Below are 26,416 nucleotides of genomic sequence, written 5' to 3'. Positions count from 1 at the left end.
GGAAAAGGATTTTAATATAGGAGAGTACAAAAGTTAATTGATAGAGTTTCAGATATCATTGCGACTAACTTGTTAAATGTCATATTAAAGATAAAATATCCCCAGAATCTGCAAAGACTCAGAATCTGAATATGCTCCATCCTCTTCCAGTTACATGTGTGAGGAAGGCCAGCTTGTCTTCACGCCCTGCACCAAACCGCAGGTTACAGCAGATTGAATACATAAGCTGGAATGAGACTCTACATGGTGTCTATTACAACATTTTCTACCCTAAAAGTAAAAATGTCATTTACGCTAATGTATTAAGGGTGTTTTTGTTTGTTTTGTTTTAGAGAGAGAGAGAGAGACAGACAGACAGATAGACAGGAAAGGAGAGAGATGAGAAGCATCAACACATAGTTGCAGCACCTTAGTTGTTCACTGATTGCTTCTTATATGTGCCTTGACCGGGGATTGGGGGATGCAGGGGCTGTTCCATCTGAGCAAGTGACCTCTTGTTCAAACCAGCAACCTTGGAGTCGTGTCTATGATCCCTCGCTCAAGCCGGATGGGTCCTCACTTTCCTAGGCTGATGCTCTATCCACTGCGCCACTACCTAGTCAGGCTCTTGTTGTTTTTCAATGAGTTATAAATAAATATTTTCAATGTTGATAGATATAATGCACAAAAATCAAAGCTATTTGGAGTTCTCAGTTTTTAAGGTCCTGATTAAAAAATATGTTTGAAAACCACACACATATATATAGATACCTTCACACACATATACATTAAATATATATTCATTTCTACAGAAATTTTGATGAGATTTGATTATAATTTTCATTGAATCTATAAATCAAATTTGGGAGAATTGACATCTTGTAACTAGTAAATCCTCTAATAAATGAACCTCTTAGAGTTATCCATTTATTTATGCTTAATTTCTCTTAATGTTTGTTAAATTTCTCTGTAGAAATCTGAAACATTTTGTGTAATTTATTTCAATTATTTGATGTTTTACTGCTATTAGAGTGTCTTTATTTCATCTTCCAAGTTTCTAGAGTATATAAAATGTGTTATTTTTTTGTGTGTTGAACTTGTATCCAGAAACCTTTCTAAATTCATGTATTAATTCTAGTAGATTTCTTTGAATTTTCTACTATTCAATCATGTTATCTGCAAATAAAGATGGTTTTATTTCTTTCCAATCTTACACTTTTTATTTCTTCTTCTCCTTATTATACTTGCTTAGACCTTTCATACAGTGTTGACTAGAAATGATGGCATTGAACATTCTTGTCTTCTTAATGTTAGAAGGAGGGAAGTACTTAATACTTCACTATTAAGTAGTATGTTAGATAGAGGTTTTTGTATTGAAAATGTACATTCTCGACTATACTGTGTTTTTATTGGAATGAGGAAAAGAGGGACAAAATCCATAAAAGAACCAAACTGACAATCTAAAACTGAAAAATATATCTTAACTAAATCATTAGACGGGCTTAACGACTGACTGAATGCAGAAGAAGAAAGAATCAGAGATTCAAACACAAGTAAAAAATTATCAAGACAGAAGGAAATAAATCAGGGTGAGGAGTGTGGGGGTTAATATTAAACTGTCTCACATGTGTAATTGTTACATATGGACGAGAAGAAGGAGAGAATAGAGCAAAGAAAAGGCTGAGTACATTCCAATATCATTTAAAGATAACTTAAAGTTTCAGTAAACTCAGATATTCCCAGTTGGATAAACCCAAAGAAAACCATACCTAGGCCTATCAGAGTCAAACTATTGAAATCGAAAAGTCATGAAGCAATTTAATAAGCCTACGTTTCTTTGTGCAGTTCATATGAGGGTGAGGGTTTAAAGCTTTGACAAAATTAGGGTGATTTTTAAATTTCTTCAGCATGAGATCCCTGTCTCCCAACGATCTATGAGGCATCTTCAGGATTTTTTTTTTTTTTTTTTTTTGAGACAGAGAGAGAGTCAGAGAGAGGGATAGACAGGACAGACAGACAGGAACAGAGAGATGAGAAGCATCAATCATTAATTTTTTGTTGCGTGTTGCGACACCTTAGTTGTTCATTGATTGCTTTCTCATATATGCCTTGACCGTGGGCCTTCAGCAGACCGAGTAACCCCTGCCTTGAGCCAGCGACCTTGGGCTCAAGCTGGTGAGCTTTTGCTCAAACCAGATGAGCCCGCGCTCAAGCTGGCGACCTTGGTGTCTCGAACCTGGGTCTTGCGCATCCCAGTGCAACACTCTATTCACTGCGCCACCGCCTGGTCAGGATATTTGTTTTTTGAAAAGTAAAATATATTGGAAACTGGTATTTATTGATAAACATGTATGTGCCTAGCATTGTGGTAGGTGTTTTCACATGGCTCATCTCATTTAATCATATTTAATCAAGATCACAGGTCCATTTCAGAAATATTCAGAGTGAGACCTAAGACACCTAGCTCCTTATACTTAGAATTACTTAAAGTGCATTACGGTGATACCTCAGATAAGGCCAAACCCCTTTTTATCCTGCCTGATCAAATATTCATTTCACACGCTGTATGTTGAAATGAGCCACGTGGGAGTTGAAGAGAATCAACTATTCAGGTGGTGAAAATGTGTGAATGCAGCTGGCAGATGAAGTTCCAGCGTGATGAATTCCCAGACTGTCCTATTGCTTCAGGCAACAACTGACAGGCCTCACTGGTCATTGGCTTTCCATTTCTGGCATTGATAGGACTGAAAATTCTTAGTGTCACAGATACTTAAAAGCTGTCCCTGTTATAATGGATACAAACAGTGCTGGAGGGTCCTTTTTGCATAGAGATGTAATCAATATGGTCTAGGGTTCTTGACCTGAACCTATAATTATCAGGACATTATAAAGGTAGCTTGTTGTTACAGAAAATGCATATATTCAGAACTGTGAGGCTAAGTAGTGAACGGAGGGAAGAAAAATAGGGGCTTTGTCCCCCTTTCTATAATTGACAGCATTTTGAAGGCTATCATAATAATCACAGAGCAGGGTATTCTTACAAGGATTAGAACATTGTATCTATAGGATCTGGGGCACTGAAGTCTAAATCTCACCTCTGATACTATCTTGATACCCTGGAATAGTTGCGACTTTAATGTTATGCGGTGTGATTGGGATTTTTTGAATACCAGAATAGATATTTTTTTTCATTCATCCAAATACCTGGATTGGCAGTGCAGCTTAAAGAATAACACATTTGAGTTTGATCTTTACCTGGAGCTAAGTGTATGCTGAGAAATGAAATATAGTAAGCACCTAGTAATGGCACCCATGACCCATGGGCAATAGTGAGTAGAAGAAGATAGCACTGGCAGCAAGTCTTATATCACTGTTTTTAACAATGCATTTAAGTATATTTTGATTGAGATCGATGTGCCACCTGAAAATAGTAAAAATGCAGTCATCAACTGATTTAACAGTAGCCATGGCTCCTGATAGTTCTGTCAATGCTTGGCTTAAGATACCTCTGGATGGCACTCTCATTGGATTACCTTATATAGCAGGGGTCCCCAAACTACGGCCTGCGGGCCACATGCGGCCCCCTGAGGCCATTTATCCGGCCCCCGCTGCACTTCTGGAAGGGGCACCTCTTTCATTGGTGGTCAATGAAAGGAGCACATTGACCATCTCATTAGCCAAAAGCAGACCCATAGTTCCCATTGAAATACTGGTCAGTTTCTTGATTTAAATTTACTTGTTTTTTATTTTAAATATTGTATTTGTTCCCGTTTTGTTTTTTTACTTTAAAATAAGATATGTGCAGTGTGCATAGGGATTTGTTCATAGTTTTTTTTATAGTCCGGCCCTCCAACGGTCTGAGGGACAGTGAACTGGCCCCCTGTGTAAAAAGTTTGAAGACCCCTGTTATATAGGTTGCTTTGATTAAGAAGGCGAGAGTAGTGCCTTCTAACAGAGGGCTCTTTGAGAACAACGGCTGTCTCTATTTCTGCATGCCTGGTATTGGTGCCTGCTACAGAACCGGTAATATTTGTTGCACTGTTGACTTCTCATAAAAACAAGGCTTTAAATATACCATAAGGTGATTAATATTTAATAATGCTGCATCTTTTCTATCTCCATTCCCTCACTTAGACCTAGACAATGTAATCTTGACCTAGAGTCTTTTATTAGTGTTGCTCTTATGTTTATGATCACTATTCCTTTGTTTGGGCCCTTGTTAAACTATGTGATGAGTTGAAATATTTTGCAGAGCATTTCAGATCTTTTATGTTAATTTTAAAAAACACGATTATTGTTAAGTAGTATGTTTCTCACCTTTGATAACTTTTTATATAATCAGCTAATAAAAATAAAGGAATTATGACCCTCAACTCAGTTGTGCTTTGGTCTTATTAGGCTAGCCTGGAAATGTGTGTTTCAAGGTTATCCGTCCCTACCCCCTTCAGGGCGATCCTTCATTTCACTCACTTCCTACTCAGAAGGTAGCATTTCAACCTGTACAGGTTGTTTCCTCCAGTTCGGCCAATGGCTTTTCCGTGGTGTAAGTGGTCCCCAGGCAGGTCTGAGAGTTGTGGAATCACCAGGACTGGATGCGACAGTTCCAGCACCCCCCCGAGGCGGGCTACCTTGGGATCCCCTTCCTCATTCCTGTCCATCAACAAGGACATGGATTATATTTCTATCCACTTTTTTAAAGATCAGATCTGCCTTATTTATGATTTTTATTTATTGATTTTAGAGAGAAAGGAAGGGAGAGAGTGGGAGAAACATCGATTTGTTATTCCACTTATTTATGCATTCATTGGCTGATTTTTGTATGTGCCCTGACTGGGGATCGAACCTTCAACCTTGGTATATCAGGTAGATGCTCTGGTTAGAGCTACCTGGCCAGGGCTAATTTTTTTTAATTGAATTTATTGCAATAACATTGCTTAATAAAGTTTTATAAGTTTCAGGTGTACAATTCTATAATGCATTATCTGTACATTGTATTTTGTGTCTACCACCCCAAGTCAAGTCTCCTTCCATTTTCTCCTCTCTTGAGTTAGCTTCTCATCTCCATTTCTGTCTGATTCACACACCAGGTGTCTGGCCTCGGCCTGCGTGTCGTCACAGTCTTGAGGGAGGATCCAGAGGCAAATCTCATCTTTGTCCAACTTTCTATCCTTGTTTAGACCCCAGAATTAATCAAACTGCTCACATTCTGACAAAATCCCAGTTTTTCCTGACAGATAGCTGTCAGAGGGAAGTGGGGAGAGGGGAGTGGATCAAAGAGGGTGAAGGGATTAGCCAACAACATACAGATAGAACACACAGATACAGACGACAGGGTAGCAACAGCCAGAGGGAAAGGGTGGGTGGAGGTAGGGGGTGGGGACAAGAGGGGGAAGGGGGGAAGAGACTTCGCGTGGGGCATGGGGAGTCATGATGATGCCGTGGGTAGAGGGTGATATATTGAGTGGGACACTTGAAGTCATGTTAACACAATAAATTAAAAAACAAAAACAAAAAACCAGAACTTAGTCTGGCTTAGGGCCATTCTTATGGGAAAACATACCCACATCATAGTCATCCTGATTCACAAACCCTTCCCTGTTCTTGTCGATGTCCTTCCTCCTGAGTTTCCAAAACCACACTCTCTTTCATATGCTCAAACTCCTCAGGGTGCAGAAAGGTGGCGAACTCCTCCCAAGTGACTTGGTCTGGTCACCACTGAGGTCTGTAGCTTTGAACCTTCTCTCGTTATATTGTAACATCTTTTCAAAGGTGTGATGACGTGAAGAGTCTGAAACACTGCAGGGTTTCCTAGGGAGTAAACATAAATGGGTTGTTTTCTTCCCAGGAAATTTTAGCACCTTTGGCCCAATCATCATAGCTGTATCTTTTCTGCACCTGTTTGGTCCAGGTTTTCAGCTCCTCAGTGGTGACAGAGCCGCCCCCATTCGTGTCAATTCAATGGACAGTCTTCCCCAGCCTCTCCTTCCTCCCCTCCCTCTCCAAGGAGAGCAAGTCAAAGGCCTTAGTGCCCTCCTTGCCTTGGAAGGCCTCATAGCCATTATGGAAGCTCTAGTTGTCCTGGCAGTTTGGGGTGGGATTTGGACAGCGCCCCAGCACCAGCAGCAGCGCCAGGGTGAGTCCACTGGAAGGAATGAACGAACTTTTGTCTTCTGGTCACACTAGGCTAATTTTCGGTCACACTCGGCTAATTTTCAGACATATCATTGATGGATATTTGGGGCTGTCTTGTAAGCTAGCCCATGTTAGACATGGACCCAGGATATCGGCATATGGGGATTTGACCTGACTTCCATTAAGCCAAAAAGGTTTGTGAAGAATTGCCACCATTTTGGTATTATCACTGCCTTTGAGTGACTTGTATTTATGCTCTAGGAAGCCTTAGGGGACGTGATATGTTGAGTCTGAAACCTTTTGGTGTTCTAAGAAGACTGGAAACACCACAGTTTATTCTTTAAATGCTCAGTGTAAAGATTGTAGAAAATACCAAAAGTTGCGCTTGAAACTGCAGTTGAACTCCTCAGTTAGCATTCTCTTCTTTAGATAAGTTTATATGGGTTTTTTTTTTTTTTTTCTGAAGCCGGAAACGGGGAGAGACAGACAGACTCCCGCATGCGCCCGACCGGTTTCCACCCGGCACGCCCACCAGGGGCTCTGCCCACCAGGGGGCGATGCTCTGCCCCTCCGAGGCCTCGCTCTGCCGCGACCAGAGCCACTGTAGCGCCTGGGGCAGAGGCCAAGGAGCCATTGCCAGAGCCTGGGCCATCTTTGCTCCAATGGAGCCTTGGCTGCGGGAGGGGAAACAGAGGGTAAAAGAGTCTTTCCCTGAGCATGCACACATGTGTGCATGCTCAGGGAAAGACTCTTTTACCCTCTGTCTTTGCCTAAAGAGGACACTTAACAGCATCAACAATAATCCCTTGACATTCTTTTATCAAGCTGACTTTTCCAGTGTCCAAAATTTTAGCCATGAGTGAATACCTCTAATTAGTGTTTTTATAGCCATGAAAGGTCCTCCTCATTCCTGAATCAGAGCGCTTAAGCCAGGGAGACCTTAGTAAAATTTTGGTATGGTGCCTGAAACTTTTCATTTGCCTTGAAACCTGTTCCTAATTTTACTCTTTATTCCAATACACCCCCATTGATTAAATTAATTACTTGCCCCCTCTGTTCTTAAACTTTTATTGTTGTGTTTATCACCTCATATTAAAGTGAGGTGGGAACCATTTCCCATTCTAGACCGTGAACTCATCTTTGTACTCCCCCCAGCACCTGGGAGGTTCCCACGCATATAGGCACTCAATAAATGTTAATGAATTCAACATTTCTGCGTGGAATATTGAAACCAAACTTTTGCATTTGAATAGACGCAGTTGCCTCCTAGGAGAGGAACTGAGTGGCTAGGGAACAGAAATGAGAGGACTCTTTTTCAGTATTGTATTTAGGACATGTGCATGTATTATCCATACAAAATGTAAATGAGAAAAAAAAAAATAAATGAAACACTCTGTTAACACCTAACAAATTTTGCAGAATTTGACAGGTTACTATTGCAAATTATTATCGTTTATTTGTTTATACAAATAAAGACACTAAAGTTAAGGGATGTTAAATAACTTGTCTATTGTCACATAGCTAATAGGTGGTAGAGCAAAGATATGAATCTGAAAACCTTTACTTTTTCCTGGATGTTGAATAGCATATTGGCCACAACAGCATGATTGTGTTTTTAAAATAAGTACGTAGCAGTGTGTGTATCTGACAGGAACTATCCTTATTTATTTATTTATTTATTTTAATAAATAAATTTTTATTAAATTTAATGGGGTGACATCAATAAATCAGGGTACATATATTCAAAGAAAACATGTCCAGGTTATCTTGTCATTCAATTCTGTTGCATACCCATCACCCAAAGTCAGATTGTCCTCCGTCACCCTTATTTATTCTTTACATCATGTAATTAATATGTGTGTCATAGAAGTTGCAAAAGACACCACCACCACTCTCGAGTGGCACCCCTATTTTAAGGAGCCACTGACAAGCTTGATGCAGTTTAGATGCTTGGAGACTGCTGCCTCCCTGGCTCCCCCAGATACCTCTGCAGCACACAGAGACTCTTACCCTTTCAGCAGTAAACATTTATTTTCAACTAGGAAAGCCACTATCAGGTGATGTTTTCTCAAGCTGAAAAAGGCTTTCACTAAAGCATGGTGATTGCCCAAGGTCACATTTCTTTTCCATCTACTTGTGGGAAAATGCAAACTAAAAAAAGACCAGTGTTGGAAACTCACAATATATTTAGTGGCTGGGAGATGGTGGCAAAGGGATTCTATTTCTCTCGGAAATTTTGTTAATTGCTTTTTCAAAATATGGATTAAAGCATAAAAGAAGCCCCAAAAGACCTGATTCTAAATGGACCTGACACCTTGATCTTCTGTCATGGCATAACATATGAGTGGGGATTCCCAGTGGACCTTTGTACACTATAGTATTTATTACTATAAAGATCTAAGAGTTCTTAGCTGCTTTGAAACTTGTGAGAGCTATTCAAATCCCATCAACTAGACTTGTATTTTCACATGTTAAAATAACTCTCTTTTTGTTTTCTATTTTGTTGTTGTTGTCGTTGAATAGTTTACTCAGAAATACCTTTCTACCTCAAGTTCTGAATAATAATATTTGGGTTTTCAATAAATTTAAAAAGTAAAGCTCAGATAGGAAAGTATACCTGAGAGATAAATGTTCTTGCTTTTCTTTTCTTGTCCATTTAATGCTCAGGGCCTATGGGGTCTTTAACTGGCCCATTTTATTATGCCTCTGTTTTTTCATCTGCTAAATATAAATAGTAACTAAATTTTGCCTTCTATTTGGTTGATAGGATCAGAATATGAAAAAATTAAAGTCTCTAGGATGATACTTCTTTCAGCACCTGCTATTGATGGGGGCATCTTCACTGTAGTTTAACACTAGTTTCAATAATGAACACGAAGGTTTATTTTTAACAAATGATTTAAAGAATAAATAAAGAACTTACTAAAAAAATCTCAGTGAGTACAGTACCATTATATACAAATGAGATGTTCTTGGCTGACAGAATTATTTTGAGATTGTGATCATAAAATTAATGTAGGTTAATGTAATTTTGAATTGCTTCCTTACTTAATGAAGGAAACTTAACTAGAGTATGTATTCTGTGAAAGTTACAGAATCAAAGGGAAATAAATAGGATATTTAACACATCTACTTAAATCTTGTGTTATATAGGCAGCCCGTCCAGTTTCTGTCTACATGGCAATTTTTTTTTTTTTTGACAGAAACAGAGAGAGAATCAGAGAGGGACAGATAGGGACAGACAGACAGGAGGGAAAGAGATGAGAAGCATCAATTATTAGTTGCAGCTCCTTACATGTTCATTGATTGCTTTCTCCATATGTAGCCTTGACCGTGGGCTACAGCAGAGCGAGTGACCCCTTGCTCAAACCAGAGACCTTGGCTCAAGCTGGTGAACCTTGCTCAAACCAGATGAGCCCCCACTCAAGCTGGTGACCTTGGGGTTTCAAATCTGGGTCCTCTGTGGCCCAGTCTGACACTCTATTCACTGCACCACCGCCTGGTCAGGCTACATGGTAAATTTTATATATAATGGATAATAGTGGGTTTTGGTAACATTTGATTCCTTAGGCCCTGGTCGGCAAAGTGCAGCTCGCGAGCCACATGCAGCTCTTTAGCCCCTTGAGTGTGGCTCTTCCACAAAATACACGTGCGGGTGCTACCTCGAGAAGGAATGTACCTACCTATATAGTTTAAGTTTAAAAAATTTGGCTCTCCAAAGAAATTTCAATCATTGTACTGTTGATATTTGGCTCTGTTGACTAAAGAGTTTGCCAACCACTGCCTTAGTGTATTGTGCTAAGCATTTCACATGCATTACCTTTCTTCGTGTTCACAAAAATTCTGTGAGATGAAAGTATTGTTTTAATTTACTTTTTTTAGGAATAAAGAGCACTGACTTAGAGAAATTATGTAAATTATACTAATTCCCACTTTGACAATGCCACCTGACTTTATCATGAAGATTTTTATATCAATCTTTATTAAAACATATATTTGAGAAATGCATTTTTAGAATAGATGGGTGTGTTGTAGAAGTGCACAGAACTTGTGGTCAAATGTAGGTTGATTTTTATATCTATAGCCAACCAGATCATATGACCTTGAGTCTCTTTGTCCTTAACAACTGTCTCCTATGTTGTAAAAATTAATAGATACAACATTTAGATAGCTTCTGACCACAGTTCAGGTACACAGCAAGGACTCACTAAATGTTAAGTTCACTTTTTGTTACTTTATTTCAAAATAATAATAATAGCTTATACTATATCCCAAAGTTTTTATATATTTTGCTCCTTACATTATGTTTATTTCTCATGACCACCCTATTGAGAATGACGAGCTTACTGTCCTCATTTGTAATTGAAGAAACAGACTGGAAAAGTGGTTGGCACCAGTTTGGAGGCCAGACAGTCTAATTCAGGACCTTGCATTCTTAACTAATATGTGATTTTCTTTGAGGATATTTTCTAATAGATTATATTTTGGTATTTCAGGCAATGGTCTATATCCCAGCAATTATCCCATGCTTTCTCTACCATTCAGTTCTCCCATTTTTAGATTTTGACAGTATGACAATTCCTGATCCTCATTTGATTTTTATATAGTGTTTGTTAGATTAGATGTTCAAAGACCCTTTTGACTCGAAAATCTATGATCCTATACTGTTTGGGTACATTTGTAGTATTTTAAGGCAGCTCCGACAGTCCTTTAAAAGGAAAGAAAATTTTCACTGTGGCTTAATGAGAGATATGTTTACTTCTGTACTGAAGTGAAATTAACCATTTCCTTGGGTTTTTGGTGGGGATTACAGTACAGAAATGAACTCCTCAAGCTTATCTTGGAAAAGAAGAACCTCAAAGTAGTTCTTCCCAAATGAATTTAACGTTGGTCAGATTTGTTTTTCCATGTGAGTACAGTTTGCTCAGCCTACAAAGATGAAGTAGAGCCATTTTGTTAGCCAGTGGGACACCCCTTCTCCTGAGCAGGCTGGATTGGCTGCTTGCATTTGGTTTTGACTGTCTTGATATGCCATTGTCTCTCTTTCACCCTTCTCCCCTGCTGTCTCTGTTTCTATTTCTTCCTTCTTGCTTCTAGTTTTTCATTTTGATAATTCTTTTTTTATATATATATATCTGTAAGTAAAAGACTCTTCCAAGGATGCTGAACATGCCATTATTTTTATAACTCCCCTTATATGCCCGAAAGATTTTAGCATGGCTGTAAAACGTGTCCTTGGCATAAATTTGGCATGGTTGTTATCCTGGGTGAGACTTTTCATTGGGATCATGAAGTGTTGGGGCGTTGCTGCCCTCTACTCTTCCTTCTTCAAGTATGACATTAGTGGTTTTAGCTCTTATTGACTCTTCTTTAAACTGAAGCTTTATAGCCTATTAGAGCATAGTATGGATTTTTTTTTTTTATGATATGTTGGAGGAAAGAAAAAAGTCCTCTAAAGTTACAAATGGTTTCATTTACCAAAATGACTATTTCTCTTGGAAAGTTTTGTCATTTCTTTAGCATTTCCAGGAGTTGGGTGGGCTTGCTAGCCTCCCTCCCACTCCGTCTCCCCACCCGCACTCCCATGTTGGCAGAGATGTTGGGAGCTTTAAGCATAATTCCAGGCTTCTAGGAGAGAAAGTATTGACCAAAGAGTAACCAAGACACACTTTTCTGCTCTTATTTTAAAGAAACTTTTCAGTCAAAATGGACGTAAAAACAAAATATTACAGGGTTATTTTTGACTGTCCTACTGTAAAGTGTATGACAAATGCTTTAGAATATCAGTCATTACTATTTCAAGCAGCCTTGAGGTATTGAGATCTATCCTTTTCAAATCTACACTTAATATCTGACTTCATCGTTTACCGGGGCAAATAACAGTCTCACTTACTTAGGGTCTGGGTCGGTGCTGTGAGCCCCCCTTCGGGGACACGTGGCCCCTTGTGGGAGGAGCCTCTGCATCGCCCCCGTCTGTTCCTGCTTCACTAAAGGACTTCCAGCATCTTTGTTTTTCCAAGGTATCTGAAGGCTTCAATGAGATGAAAAATACTTTCCCTCTGCATAAAAATAAACTTCTAAAACTTAGAAGTTTGGTCTTGGGTTTTGCTTATCAGAGTAGCTTTGCCCAGTACAGTAGCAGAGCCCTGTGACTGTGAGCTGCCAATGGGTAGATGAGGAGCCACCGTAGAAAGTGAAGGACTTCCTGGCCAACTAAGTAATGTCCTTTGACATGCTACCAGATTATATCATCAATCTAGAAATAGCTGAGAAGAGAGAAACCTGTGCATTTTTTTGTCCTCACAAGCTGTGTAATACATACTTCAGGTAACCTCCATGCGTTTCCTCCCTGCTGTTGGCTCAGCTGTGGCTTTTCTGGAGCCCTATCTGTACCTCCCCCCTCTTTCATCTCTCCCTTTTTATGAGAATAAAAAATAAATTGGGTGCTATTTAAATATTCCCTACTTATGTTTATTGAAAATTACCCTGCCGCAGGGCATTATAGCACTTTGAAAAACTGTCTTGTGCCAGCCCTGTTTTCCACCCACGTGGTTTACCCCAAAACCTGGATTTTGTTTTCTTCAGACCTTTAATTTCTTTAAACCAAATGATCACAGAAAAACTTAGGAGTAGGCTAGTTTCATTTGTGAGGTCTTTAATAAAAGTTAAGTGGAGTGTGGCTAGAAAACCAGACCCGTGAAAAGTGTGGCTGTGCTGACACTAGAGGAAATCTTAGACTTCTTGCTTTTGGTGTCGGGGAGAAAAAGAGAAGGGAAGGTGGAGGACCCTCTGCGCTGGCGCACTGCGGGGCAGAAAGGGAGCAAGAGAAGTTTGGTTAAGTTCATTTGCCATGTATTGGAGTTTTATTTAAAAGTTTGTCCTGCTTATATGTAGTTTATGATCTCCCTAGAATTTTTTTTTGGGGTGTGTGTGTGTGTGTGTGTGTGTGTGTGTGTGTCAGAGATAGACAGAGAGAGGGACAGACAGACAGGAAGGGAGAGAGATGAGAAGCATCAATTCTTTGTTGCAGTCCCTTAGTTGTTCATTGATTGCTTTCTCATATGTGCCATGATGGGGGGGGGCACTACAGCAGAGTGAGTGACCCCTTGTTCAAGCCAGCAACCTTGGACTTCAAGCCAGCAACTTTTGGGCTCAAGCCAGCAACCCCGTGCTCAAGCGGGTGAACCCATGCTTAAGCCGGCTGAGCCCACACACAAGCTGGCGACCTCTGAGCTTTGAACCTGGGTCCTCTGCATCCCAGTCCAACGCTTTATCCACTGCACCACTGCCTGGTCAGGCTCCCTAGAAATTTTTGAACACATAAAAGAAGTATACATAATATTGCAACACTAATTTTGTTCCACAGATATAATTCTTTTTAACATTTTGATATATAATTTCTTAATGTCTTTTATTATCAGTAGGTTTCCTTCTAGTCAATAAATATTTTTCAAAACATAGGTATTCTTTTTTTTTTGTTTCTTTTTTGTATTTTTCTGAAGTGAGATGCAAGGAGGCAGAGAGACAGACTCCTGCATTCACCCAACCGGGATCCACCCGTCATACCCACCAGGGGGCGATGCCCTACCCATCTGGGGCGTCACTCTGCCGCAATCAGAGCCATTCTAGCGCCTGAGGCAGAGGCCACAGAGGCATTCTCAGTGCCCGGGCCAACTTTGCTCCAATGGAGCCTTGGCTGTGGGAGGAGAAGAGAGAGATCAAGAGAAAGGAGAGGAGGAAGGGTGGAGAAGCAGATGGGCGCTTCTCCTGTGTGCCCTGGCCAGGAATTGAACCCAGGACTTCCACATGCTGGGCCAGCGCTCTACCATTGAGCCAAATAGCCAGGGCCAAAACATAGGTATTTTAATGCTTATTATCTTTCACTCATTTGTCTAGTCTTCTATTAAATGTTTTGGTTTCTTTCTTTTCTTTTCTTTTTTTTACTATACTAATTAGTAATAAATAAATTTCCTGTATATAAATCTTTGGTTTATATTTCCAAACATTTAAAGAAAAATTAATATCAGTCCTTCTCAAACTGTTCCAAAAATAGAAGACAAAAACATTTCCAAATTAATTTTACAAGGCCAAAACTCAACAAGGACACTATAATAATAGAAACTTAACAGGCAAATATCCTTAATGAACATATATGCAAAAATTCTCAATAAAATATTAGCAAATGAAATTCAACAGTACATGGAAAGGATCATATACTATGATCAAATGGGATTTACTGTAGGGATGCTGGGATTGTTCAACATCACCAAATCAATCATTGTGGAACACCATGTTAACGAAATGAAGGATTAAAATTATATGACCATCTCAATAGATGTAGAAAAAGCATTTGACAAAATTCAGCATTCATTTATAATGAAAAGAAAAAACCCTTTAAATAAAATGGGCATAGAGGCAACATACATATGATATTAAAGGCCGTAAGGGACAAGCCCACAGCTAAATCAGAGCCAGTGTTGAAAAGCCAAAAGATTTGCTTTATATATATATTTATTTATTTATTTATTTATTTATTTATTTTCTGAAATGAGAAGTGGGGAGGCAGAGAGACAGACTCCTGCATGTGCCCATTCGGGGTCCACCCAGCATGCCCACTAGGGGGCGATGCTCCATTGCAATCAGAGCCATTCTAGTGCCTGAGGCGGAGGCTATGGAGCCATCCTCAGCACCTGGGCCAACTTTGCACCAGTGGAGCCTTGGCTGTGGGAGGGGAAGAGAAAGATAAAGAGAAAGCAGAGGGGGAAGGATGGAGAAGCAGATGGACGCTTCTCCTGTGTGCCCTGGGTGGGAATTGAACCTGAGACTTTCACATCTGGGTTAACACTCTACCACTGAGCCAGTTGGCCAGGGCAAGCCAAAGGATTTTCTACCAATATCAAGAACAAGACAAGAATGCCTACTTTTGCCACTTTTATTCAACATAGTACTGGAAGTTCTAGCCAGAGCAATTAGTTAAGACACAGAAATAAAAGGCACTGAAACCTGAAAAGAGGAAGTACATCTGTCATTATTTGTAGTTTACATGATATTATGTGTAGAAAACACTAAAAGCTTTACCAAGATACTTTTAGAACTAACAAATTTAATAAAGTTGCAGAATACAAAGTCAATATACAAAAATTGCTTGTATTTCTATTCACTGATAAGGAACTATCACAAAGATAAACTAAGAAAACAATTTCATTTATAGTTAAATCAACAAGAATAAAATACCTAGATATAAACTTAACCAGGTAGGTGAAGGACGTGTGCACTGAAAACCATAAGGCAATGATGAAAGAAGTTGAAGAAGACACAAATGGAAAGATACTGTGTACTCCTGTTTTGGAAGATTTAATATTGTTATAATGTTCATTCTACCCAAAGTAATCTACAGATTCAATGCATTTCTTATAAAAATTCCAATGGCATTTTCACAGAAATAAGACAAAAACCATCCTAAAATTTGTGTGGAACCACAAAAGACCCAAATAGCCAAAGCCATCTTGAGGAAGAAGAACAAAGCATGGAGGCACCATGTTTCCTGATTTCCAACTATACTACAGAGCTATAGTAATCAAAATAATATTGCATAAAAGTATAGATCAATGGAATAGAATAGAGAGCCCAGAAGTAAACCCACTCATATATGGTAAATTAATTTACAATAAAGGAACCATGAATATACAATGAGGAAAGGATAATCTCTCCAATAAATGGTGCTGGGATCATTGGACCACTGTCTTAAACCTTACACACAAAAATTAACTCAAACTGGATTAAAGTCTTGAAGAAAAGACCTAAAAGCATAAAACTCCTAGAAATACAATATATATAGACAGAAAGCTCCTGGACATCTATCTTGACTGTGGTATTTTTAATTTGATACCCAAAACAAAGGCAACAAAGCTAAAAATAAGTGGAACTATATAAATATAAAAATGGAAAGGTAAACTATGGAATGGGAGAAAATGTTTTCAAATTATGTATCTGATAAGGTCTTAATATCTAGTATATATAACGAATGCATGTAACTCAGTGAAAAACAATTTTATTTTAAAAATGGGCAAAGGATTTAAAAAGACATTTTCCACAAAATATACAAATGGCCAACAGGTACAAGAACAGGTATTCAACATCACTAATCATCTGGGAAATGCAAATCAGAACCACAATGAAACCTCACCTCACACCTGTTGGAATGGCTGTCATCAAAATGAAAAAAAAATAAATAACAGGCATTGGCAAGGAAGTGAAGAAAAGGGAACCCTTGTGCAATGTAAACTGTAATTGTGGAATGTACATTGGTACAGACACTGGAAAACAGTTGGAAGTTCCTCCAAAAGTTAAACAGACTGTAGAACTACCATATGATAAATTCCACTTTTAGGTATTTACCTTAAGGAAACAAAAACAGTAACTCGAAAAGAGACCTGTACCTGCATGTTCAATGCGGCATTATTTTCAATAGCCAAGCCATGGGAACATCCTAAGTGTCACTGATGGATGAGTGAAGAAAAAGTGTATCCATATATACAGCGGAATATTATTCAGCCATAAGAAAGGAAACCCTGCCACTTGTGACAACATGGGTAGGCCTTGGTGGGCATTATGCCCTCAAGTCAGACAAATACCACATGCTCTCACAACTGGAATCTTAAGAGAAAAATAACTCCTATTGGGGAGGGGCTGAAATGGGTGAAGGTGGTCAAAGGTACCAACTTACAATTATAACATGAGCAAGTTCTGGGGATGTAATGGTGACTGTAGTTAATATAATAACACTGTATACATTGATTATTTGACAGTTGCTAAGACAGTAGATCTTGAAGTTTTCATCGTGATAAAAAATATTTGTAACTTGATGTGGTGATGGGTGTTAACTAGACTTATTGTGGTGATCGTTTCACAATATATACATCTGAAATTAATGCCATCTCGGTTATATTTCAAATTTTAAAATATAAAAGAATGGTTTAAATGGCAATTTTTCCTATATATATTATCACAAAAGGCCCTGGCCGGTTGGCTCAGCAGTAGAGCATCGGCCTGGCGTGCGGGGGACCCGGGTTCGATTCCCAGCCAGGGCACATAGGAGAAGCGCCCATTTGCTTCTCCACCCCCGCCCCCCTCCTTCCTCTCTGTCTCTCTCTTCCCCTCCCGCAGCCAAGGCTCCATTGGAGCAAAGATGGCCCGGGCGCTGGGGATGGCTCCTTGGCCTCTGCCCCAGGCGCTAGAGTGGCTCTGGTCGCGGCAGAGCGACGCCCCAGAGGGGCAGAGCATCGTCCCCTGGTGGGCAGAGCGTCGCCCCTGGTGGGCGTGCCGGGTGGATCCCGGTCGGGCGCATGCGGGAGTCTGTCTGACTGTCTCTCCCCGTTTCCAGCTTAAAAAAAAAAAAAAAATCACAAAAAAGAGAACAAGAATAAACAAGTTTTATTTATTATTTGGTTACTTTTGAGGTTGAGCATTGAAAAAATATTAATTATCCATTTATCATTACCTTCAGGAGTTTTCTTTTTAATATCTTTTTCCAACTTTTTATTTCAGCCTGTGTATATTATTATGTTTGAAAGGACTTTCTTATAGATAACATATAGTTGAGTCATGTTTTTGGTTCTCCCTGCCAATCTGTCTTTTATTTGGTGTTTGTAGATGATTTACATTGACTATAATTATTTATATGTTAGGACTTAAGTCTGCCATCTTGTTTTTTATTTTCTATTTTGTTCTCTATATTTTTTATTTCTTTATTTTTCCACCTGATTTTCTATTCAAGGGTTGCTTGAAGATTTTATAACATTCCATTTTGATGTATCTGTAGTGTTTCCTATTCCACTTTCTATAGTTTTATGAATGGTTGCTCTAGGTGTATTATATTGTACATGACATCACAGTCTGGTGTTGTCTTTTCCCAATTTCAATGAAGCCATTCCTCCCTTTACCCTCTTTTTTTATAGTATAATTATCTTAAATATTTTCTCTATAAAATTTAAACCACATCAGTGACATTTACAATTTTTGCTTTAACTCTTAAACATAACTAAAACTCAAGAGCCTAACGAAAGCCTACTTACCCATACAGTAGTTTGGTTTACATTTTCTTCCCCTTTTTTTTCCTTAAGTGAGAAGCCGGAAGCAGAGCAACAGACTCCCTGACAAGCCCCCTACCAGCCAATGCACTGCCCATCTAGTGTCGTTGCTCTGTTGCTCAGCAACTGAGCTATTTTAGCACCTGAGGCTGGGCCATTGAGCCATCCTGAGTGCCTGGGGCCAACCTGGTGCAACTGAGCCATGGCTGTGGGAGGGGAAGAGAGAGAGAAAGAGAAAGGAAAGGGAGTGAAGAAGTAGGTGTTTGCCTCTCCTATGTGCCCTGATCAGGAATCGAACCCAGGACTTCCACATGCCAGGCCGACGCTCTACCACTGAACCAAACAGCCAGGGCCTGTTAACATTTTCTTTCGTTTTTATAATGTTTGTAAGTTCCTTCTTTTACTGTGTTCTTTTTGTTGGGAGAACTTCCATTAATTGTTCTTTAGAGTAAGTCTGTGGGCAACAAAATCTCTTCTTTTTTGTTTATCTGAGGATGTCTTGATTTCCCCTTTATTTCTGAAAGATATTTTCTCTGGGTACAGGATTCAAGGTTGACAATTCCTTTCTTTCAGTACTCAAAACAATATTGTATACGCTTCTTCGAGCTTCTATGCTTTTTGAAGTGTTTTTCCCCTTCAGCTGAAGTGTCATTTTTCTCTGACTACCTTCAAGATTTATTCATGGGGTTCTTTGGGAGTATTCCATTTGGGGTTCACTCAGCTTCTTTATAGAGATTTATGTCTTGCAAATTTGGGTAGTTTTTAACTATTACTCTTTTAAAGCCCCATCTTTTTCCCTCTCCTTCCAGGCTCGTTATGACCCAATGTTAGACCATTTTTAGAATCCCACTAATCTGAGATTCTGTTAATCTTTCAGCCTATTTTCTCTATAATTTTCATATTGGGTAATTTCTGTTGTTCTTTTATAGTTTACTGATTCTTCTCCTCCACTCTGCTATTGAATACACCCACTGAATTTTTAATTTTGTTTATTATACAGTGTGTTCGTAAAGTCATGGTACACTTTTGACCAGTCACAGGAAAGCAACAAAAGACGGTAGAAATGTGAAATCTGCACCAAATAAAAAGAAAACTCTCCCAGTTTCATATCTATTTAGTGCAATTCGATATGGGCTCACACACAAATTTTTCAGGGCTCCTTAGGTAGCTATCCCGTATAGCCTCTACAGACTCGTCACTGACTGATGGCCTACCAGAACGGGGTTTCTCCACCAAACTGCCAGTTTCCTTCAACTGCTTATCCCACCGAGTAATGTTATTCCTATGTGGTGGCGCTTCGTTATAAACGCGCCAATATTCACGTTGCACTTTGGTCACGGATTCGAATTTAGCGAGCCACAGAACACACTGAACTTTCCTCTGTACCGTCCACATCTCGACTGGCATGGCCGTGGGCTGCTCCGCTGTATACACGGTGTTACATCATCATCTGCGCATGCGCACATGCTGCCACATCATCCTACAGAAACTGGGAGGGTTTTCCTTTTATTTGGTGCAGATTTCACATTTCTATTGTCTTTTGTTGCTTTCCTGTGACCGGTCAAAAGTGCACCATGACTTTACGGACACACTGTATTTTTATATTCTAGAGTTTCCACTTGATTCTTCTTTAAATCTTCTTTGCTAACAGAGTTTCTGTTTCGTTACTGAGGCTTTCTGGGTTTTTGTTTGTTTGTTTGTTTGTTTCTAGTAGGTTCATAATTGTTCTTTGAAAGATTTTTATTGTATTTTTAAAAACATTGCCAGATAATTTTATTTTTTATTTATTTATTTATTCATTCATTCATTTTAGAAAGGAGAGAGAGAGAGAGAAGGGGGGAAGAGCAGGAAGCATCAACTCCCATATGTGCCTTGACCAGGCAAGCCCAGGGTTTCGAACTGGCGACCTCAACATTTCCAGGTCGATGCTTTATCCACTGCGCCACCACAGGTCAGGCCAGCCAGATAATTTTAAATCTTTGTTATCTTAGTGTTAGTGTCCATTGATTATCTTTTTTTTAATTCTGTTTGATATCTTCCTGGTTCTCGGTATTTTGAATGATTTTCAATTGAAACCTGGGCATTTCCCTAAGATTTGGGTCTTACACCTTTTGTCTTAATTGGCTTTCTTAGGCACCACTGCTGCAGGGAAACTGGGGTGTTCTGCTAGGGTTCTGCCAGCTGGAGGTAGATGTTTGCTTGGCCAGTGTTGCCACCCAAAGTCGGGATTCTAAAGGGCAGATTTCCAGTTCCCTATTTGGTCTCCACCAACAAAGCAACAAGATGGCCTCATTCCTCCTGGGTGATGCAAAAAGCCTTGGCTTTCCCCTCAGCTTCCTCTGACAGCAACGGAGTGGGAGGAGCAGGGACACCTCTTTACTGCTGGGTGAGGGCTAGACGTCCCAGCTTCCTATTTGCTCTGCACTGACATTGCATGTGTGTATTGGAGGTGAATTACAGTGCATTTAATATTATTCCATATTGGTTTCAGGTGTACGGCACAGTAGTCAGACACTCACAAAAGTTAGGGGATATTTCAAAATGAATATGAAGGTATAAAATATCCCCTAATTGTTATGGACAATATACTTTACAAAGTGGTTCCTGCCACCCTGTATTTCAAGTACCTACTTAGCTCCATACATAGTTATTACAATATTACTTATTATATTCCCTATGCTGTAATTCACATCCACGTGACTATTCTGTAACAACCATTTGTACTTCTTAATCCCTTTACCTTTTTCACTGGGCCCCTCCACCCCACCCCACCCAGCCTCTGGTACCGTCAGTCTGTTTACTTATCTATGAGTCTGTTACTGTTTTATTTATTTATTTTATTTTTAGCTCCCACATATAAGTACAATTGTATGATATTTGTCTTTCTTTGTCTGACTTATTTCACTTAGCATAACACTCTGTAGATCCATCCATGCTGACCCAAAAGGTAATACTTTATTTATTCTTTTATGGACAAGTAGTATTCCATTGTGTATATATGCCATAACTTTTTTTTTTTAATCTACTGATTGGCATTTGGGTTGCTTCCACATCTTGGCTGTTGTCAATAATGCTGCAGTGAACATAGAGCTGGTTCTTGTTCCCAGCTGGTAGGAATTAATGTTCTCACTCCCTTCTCTGACACCACCCCAGTGGGGGTATTGGGCATCTCACTGTGATCTCACAGTGGTGGAAGTCTAGGCTCTCCATTTGGCTTTTGCTAGCCTGGGTGGTGATAGAGCCACAGTGGCCATTATTATTTTTTTCCTGGGGTGTTTTCTAGAGTATGAAAGTTTCTGCCTTGTGAGGCTGCCCGATTCCTTTCGTTAGCGAGATCAGGCTTTTGCTCAGTCTTTTTTTGTCCTTTGACATTTCCAGGTTGTTGGCTTTGTCAGCTCCAAGGCTGGGATATTTGAGGCAAAAGAAAACCTTAGCATGCATGTTCTTTTGTGTTCTGCAGGTCCTAGCTGTTCTTTGTTTTCTCCACCTTCCAGAATCTTCTTATAACACACCTTCAAGGGAACAATTTGTCCCTGATTTTTTTCAGTATCAAGAGTCAACAAACTTTTTATCTAAAGAGCCAAGATAGTAAATATTTTAGACCTTTGAAGGCCATTCTGTAATGGTATGTACATTTAAATTTAAATTTTTCATTTCTTCCTTGCTTCCTTTTACTTTACCAATATGTTAGCATATCATGTCCAGTATTACACAAGGTTACAACCAAGCTAGATCTTTTGTGTATATTAAAGTACGCTAAATTTTGCCAACACCATTTCTCTTTTTCATACATGTTACAAAAAACTGGGATGGAAAAATGCTGAATCAGTGATGGCCACCGAATGTGCCCTATGAGATGGGCTGTGTGTGTGGAGTCTTCAGTCTTGCTAAGGATGGCCACAGCTTTTCTTTTTCTTTGTTTCTCTCTCTCTCTTTTCTTTCTGGATTAATTCTTTTACAAATATAGTCTGTAGACTAGTCTCTTCTTGTTTAGCCTTACTAAATACACCTGCTGAGATCTCAAACTCAGGCTTCTCTAGAGATGGTCTTTATAGATAGAGCCGGTGATTAGCACCTAGCTCGATAAGCTGGTATCATCTCTGATACGGTAGGTGATACCTTGAGTTACTGCGTCCTTTTAGTTCCTTTGTGTTCTGAATACCTTGCAATTGAAGTTTCATTACTTAGGGATGGTAGTACACCTTCTAAAATAAAGAACCTATCCCAAAAACCAGAATTTTTTTTTTAAATTTGATAATTTTGTGTGTGTGTGTGTGTGTGTGTGTGTGTGTGACAGAGACTAAGAGAGGGACAGATAGGGACAAAAGGGAGAAAGATGAGAAGCGTCAATTCTTAGTTGCAGCTGACCTGTGGTGGCGCAGAGGATAAGGCATCGACCTGGAGCACTAAGGTCGCTAGTTCAAAACCCTGGGCTTGCCTGGTCAAGGCACATATAGGAGTTGATGCTTCCTGCTCCTACCCCCCCTTCTCTCTCTCTTTTTCTCTCTCCCCATCCCTCTAAAATGAGTAAATAAAATCTTTAAAAAAAATTCTTAGTTGTGGCATCTTAGTTGTTCGTTGATTGCTCTTTCATATGTACCTTGACTGAGGGGCTACACAGCAGAGCAAGTGACCCCTTGCTCAAGCCAGTGACCTTTGGGCTCAAGCCAGCAACCATGGAGTCATATCTGTGATTCCATGCTCAAGCCAGTGACCCTACGCTCAAGCTGGTGAGCCTGTGCTCAAACCAGATGAGCCCACACTCAAGCTGGTGACCTCAGGGTTTCTAACCTAGGTCCTCTGCATTCCAGTTCAACACTCTATCCACTGTACCACCACCTGGTCAGGCTCTTTTTTTTTTTCTTTTTCCTTTTCTTGCCTTTCTTTCTCTTTTCTTTTCTTTCTTTTTAATGATAGAGACAGACAGACCAACAGACAAGAAGGGAGAAAGATGAGAAGCATCAACTCATAGTGCAGCACTTTAGTTGTTTGTTGATTACTTCTCATATATGCCTTGACCAGGATGGGGCTCCAGCCAAACCAGTGACCACTTCCTCAAGCTGGTGAGCCCTCACTCAAGCCAAATAAGTTCATGCTCAAGTTGGCGACCTTGCGGTTTCAAAGCTGGTACCTCAGTGTTCCAGGTCCACATGCCATCCAGTGCACCACCACTAGTCAGGCCAAAGTATTTTCTTTTTCCAGGTTCTGTTGCAAACTCAGAATCTGTTGCAAACTAGTATTGAACCCAAGGATTCCCATGAGCTCTAAAATGGTGAATAATATTTGCCAAAGTTGGGACTAACATCTGAGGATCTTCCTGATACTGCTATTTGAAATTTATATTGTTTTTTTTTCCCCTAACGTGGCTTTCTTATTTCCTATTTCTTATTCCTGTTGACATTAAAAAAAAAAAAGTACGATTTTAAAATTATCTTCCAAAAGTTGACAGTTCTCATGTTTGTCAATTACTTTAATATTCTATATATTTTTCAATGTTTGCTTGCTCGCTTGTCTCTAGATACAACACTTCACACTAAGTGAGGCTGACGGTTAAGTGATGTGGAAGCCATTATCTCACCTTTGTGCTCGCAGGCTCTGGCCTCCTGCCTTTTCCTATTTCATAATAAATAGCATTAGCATTCAGGAACTTTTTAACACCTATTGAGGACAAGACTTTTCTAAGGCCCTGTAAAAGGGGATTTAAAAAATATATGACGAAAACTAACAAAATGTAATATAGAAAAAAAGAGGAGTAGGCATCAATCTTACATTCTAATTTAGATTTATAAATCTCATACAAAATACTAACAAACCAAATTGAACATTACAGTAAGAGAATCATCTACCATGCCCAAAATATGATTTATCACCTATCAGAAAAAAGTATGATTGAAATATATAAAATTAATTGGTCCAATAAGAAAATGTGATAATCTCTGTAGATGCAGAAAAGGCATTTGTTAAAATTCACCAGTTGTTTATGAGATTTATTCTGAAATATAGGAGTAGAAAGAATTCTTTAAATAAAAAGGAATACTAATCTTAAAACAAACACCAGTGCCATATTTAATGTGGAATACTATTTATATTCCTTCTACAGTCAGGATAAAGGCAATCATGCTGTGACTACTATATATAGTTACTCTGAAAACTCCAGACAATACAGTTATATATAAGACATAAAGAAGAGATATAATTATAGAATCACTTTTTGTAGACAATTTAATGTTTTGGTCTAGAAAATTGAAGAGCATCAACTTTTAAAGAAATACTGATCACATACATGGTAAATATGCAGAACATCTAAAGTATTTCAATAAATCAATAAAAACTAATTAGCTGATTTAATTCTTTAAAAATTTTTCACTTATGATAGTACCAGAAAACATAAAATACTTAAAAATGACCCTAAGAATAAATGTGGAAAGCCTACAGCAAGAAACTGAAAATATTTAGAATGATAAAAATTATTTGCATAAATTAAGTATATATCCTGTTTTTGAATAAGGAAACTAAGGAAAACTTGCAGATATTTCAACATTAATTCAGAACTTTCATTTAATCCCAATAAAAATACCAGAAGATTATATTTGAGTCTTGCTGCAATTATTCTTCGGTGCTTTTGAAAGAATAAACAGGCAAGAATTGCCGATATGATTTTTTTAACTTGGCAATAGATACGTACTTCGCAAGTTTTTTTTATGAAAAATTTCTAACTTACAGAAGGCATTTAAAGTGTAATAAAGCAGCCTTAACCAGCTAGTTCAGTTGGTTAGAGCATCATCCCCAAGTGCAGAGGTTACCAGTTTTATCCTCAGTCTGAAGGGCACATACAGGAACAGATTGATGTTCCTGTCTCTTTCTCTCCCTTCCTCTCTCTAAAATAAATAAATAAACAAACAAACAAACAAGTAAATAAAGTGTATGACAAAGCAAATACTTAAACACTGTCACTAGATTCAAAAACTGCTATCATTTTGTGATATTTGTCTACACAGAATGGAGGTTAAATAAAAAGGAAGGAACTGTGAGTCTGTTTTAAAAGTAGTATCAGATGAAGACCCAGTTCTTGACTGTAAAGCATAATTCCTCAGAAGAATTTTCTGTGCCTGATATCATTTATTTCAGGCTCTCTCTTGTCTTTAACTCCTTATTACAAAGCATGGCATCATGAACACCTAACACTCAGGTAGTGTCAACAGTTAGTAACTCATGGCCAAACTAGTTTTATATCTTACCCCCCTACCCTATCACATTATTTTAAAGCAAACTGTAGACATCATGTTGTTTGATCTACTACTATTTCAGTACCTATCTCCAAAAAATAAGTACTCTTTTTAAAAGCAAAGGATTGTCGTGCCTGAAAAAAATTATCAATAATTCTTTGATATCATATTTCCAATCCATGTTACATTTCCTGATTATCTCATTTAACGAAGTCATGTTCCAAATAAGACCCATATGTTGCAATTGACAGGTCCGATTTTCTTTTTCGTCAGAAATACTTATTATGTCTTGTGAATTTAGGGTATTCTGGGCACCTGAAAATGTATATATAGTCTCTGTTTTCAGGATGTAAGTTAAAGGTTTATAAAATTTACCTCAATTATCTTATGTGTCTTTTGATGCCATATATATCCTATCATGGACTTAGAAAGGTGAATTAAAATCTCATGCTGTTACTGTTAATATTTTTCTATATTCTGTAGTTTTGCTATATAATGTCAGTGTTGTATTACATTATGAATACATATTCATAACTGTTAAGGCTTGGCCCTGACTGGTTTGCTCAGAGGTAGAGCGTCGGCCTGGCGTGTGGAAGTCAGAGCATCACCCCCTGGTGGGCATGCCGAGTGGATCCCAGTCGGCGCATGCAGGAGTCTGTCTGCCTGCCTCCCCACCCTTCTCACTTCGGAAAAATACAAAACAAAACAAAACAAAACAAAAAATGGCTTCATTTAGAATATAATATACCTGGGTGTCCTTCTTTAACATTTCTAATTGTCCTTTTTTCCTTCCTAATGCTTTTTGTCTAATTAAGATTGTGACTGCTGCTTTTTAATTTTCCATTATAAACATAGAAGGATATAAAACTCTGTAGTTTTATGTAAGAAAAATGTAGTTATGCATATACATAATGTGTATATATGTTGTATGTGTTTTAAAGAAACTAGAAGGAAACGAACCAATACGTACATAGTACCTAACCTCTAAAT

At 38.7% G+C, this 26,416-nt stretch overlaps 1 protein-coding gene and 1 pseudogene across 5 annotated transcripts in view; one reads left to right on the top strand and one right to left on the bottom strand.

The window, feature by feature from the left end:
• The window catches only part of BCAS3 (BCAS3 microtubule associated cell migration factor), a 633,266-nt gene that overhangs the window by 343,466 nt on the left and 263,384 nt on the right, over window positions 1–26,416 (top strand). The window lies entirely within an intron of this gene.
• LOC136324737 (reticulocalbin-1-like) overlaps window positions 4,995–26,416 on the bottom strand; it is a 60,749-nt pseudogene continuing 39,327 nt past the window's right edge.

The sequence above is a fragment of the Saccopteryx bilineata genome, chromosome 2, assembly GCF_036850765.1.
Source record: "Saccopteryx bilineata isolate mSacBil1 chromosome 2, mSacBil1_pri_phased_curated, whole genome shotgun sequence".
NCBI lineage: Eukaryota > Metazoa > Chordata > Mammalia > Chiroptera > Emballonuridae > Saccopteryx > Saccopteryx bilineata.
Note: the sequence above shows the minus strand (reverse complement) of the source record. Positions and strands in the feature narration are given on the sequence as shown.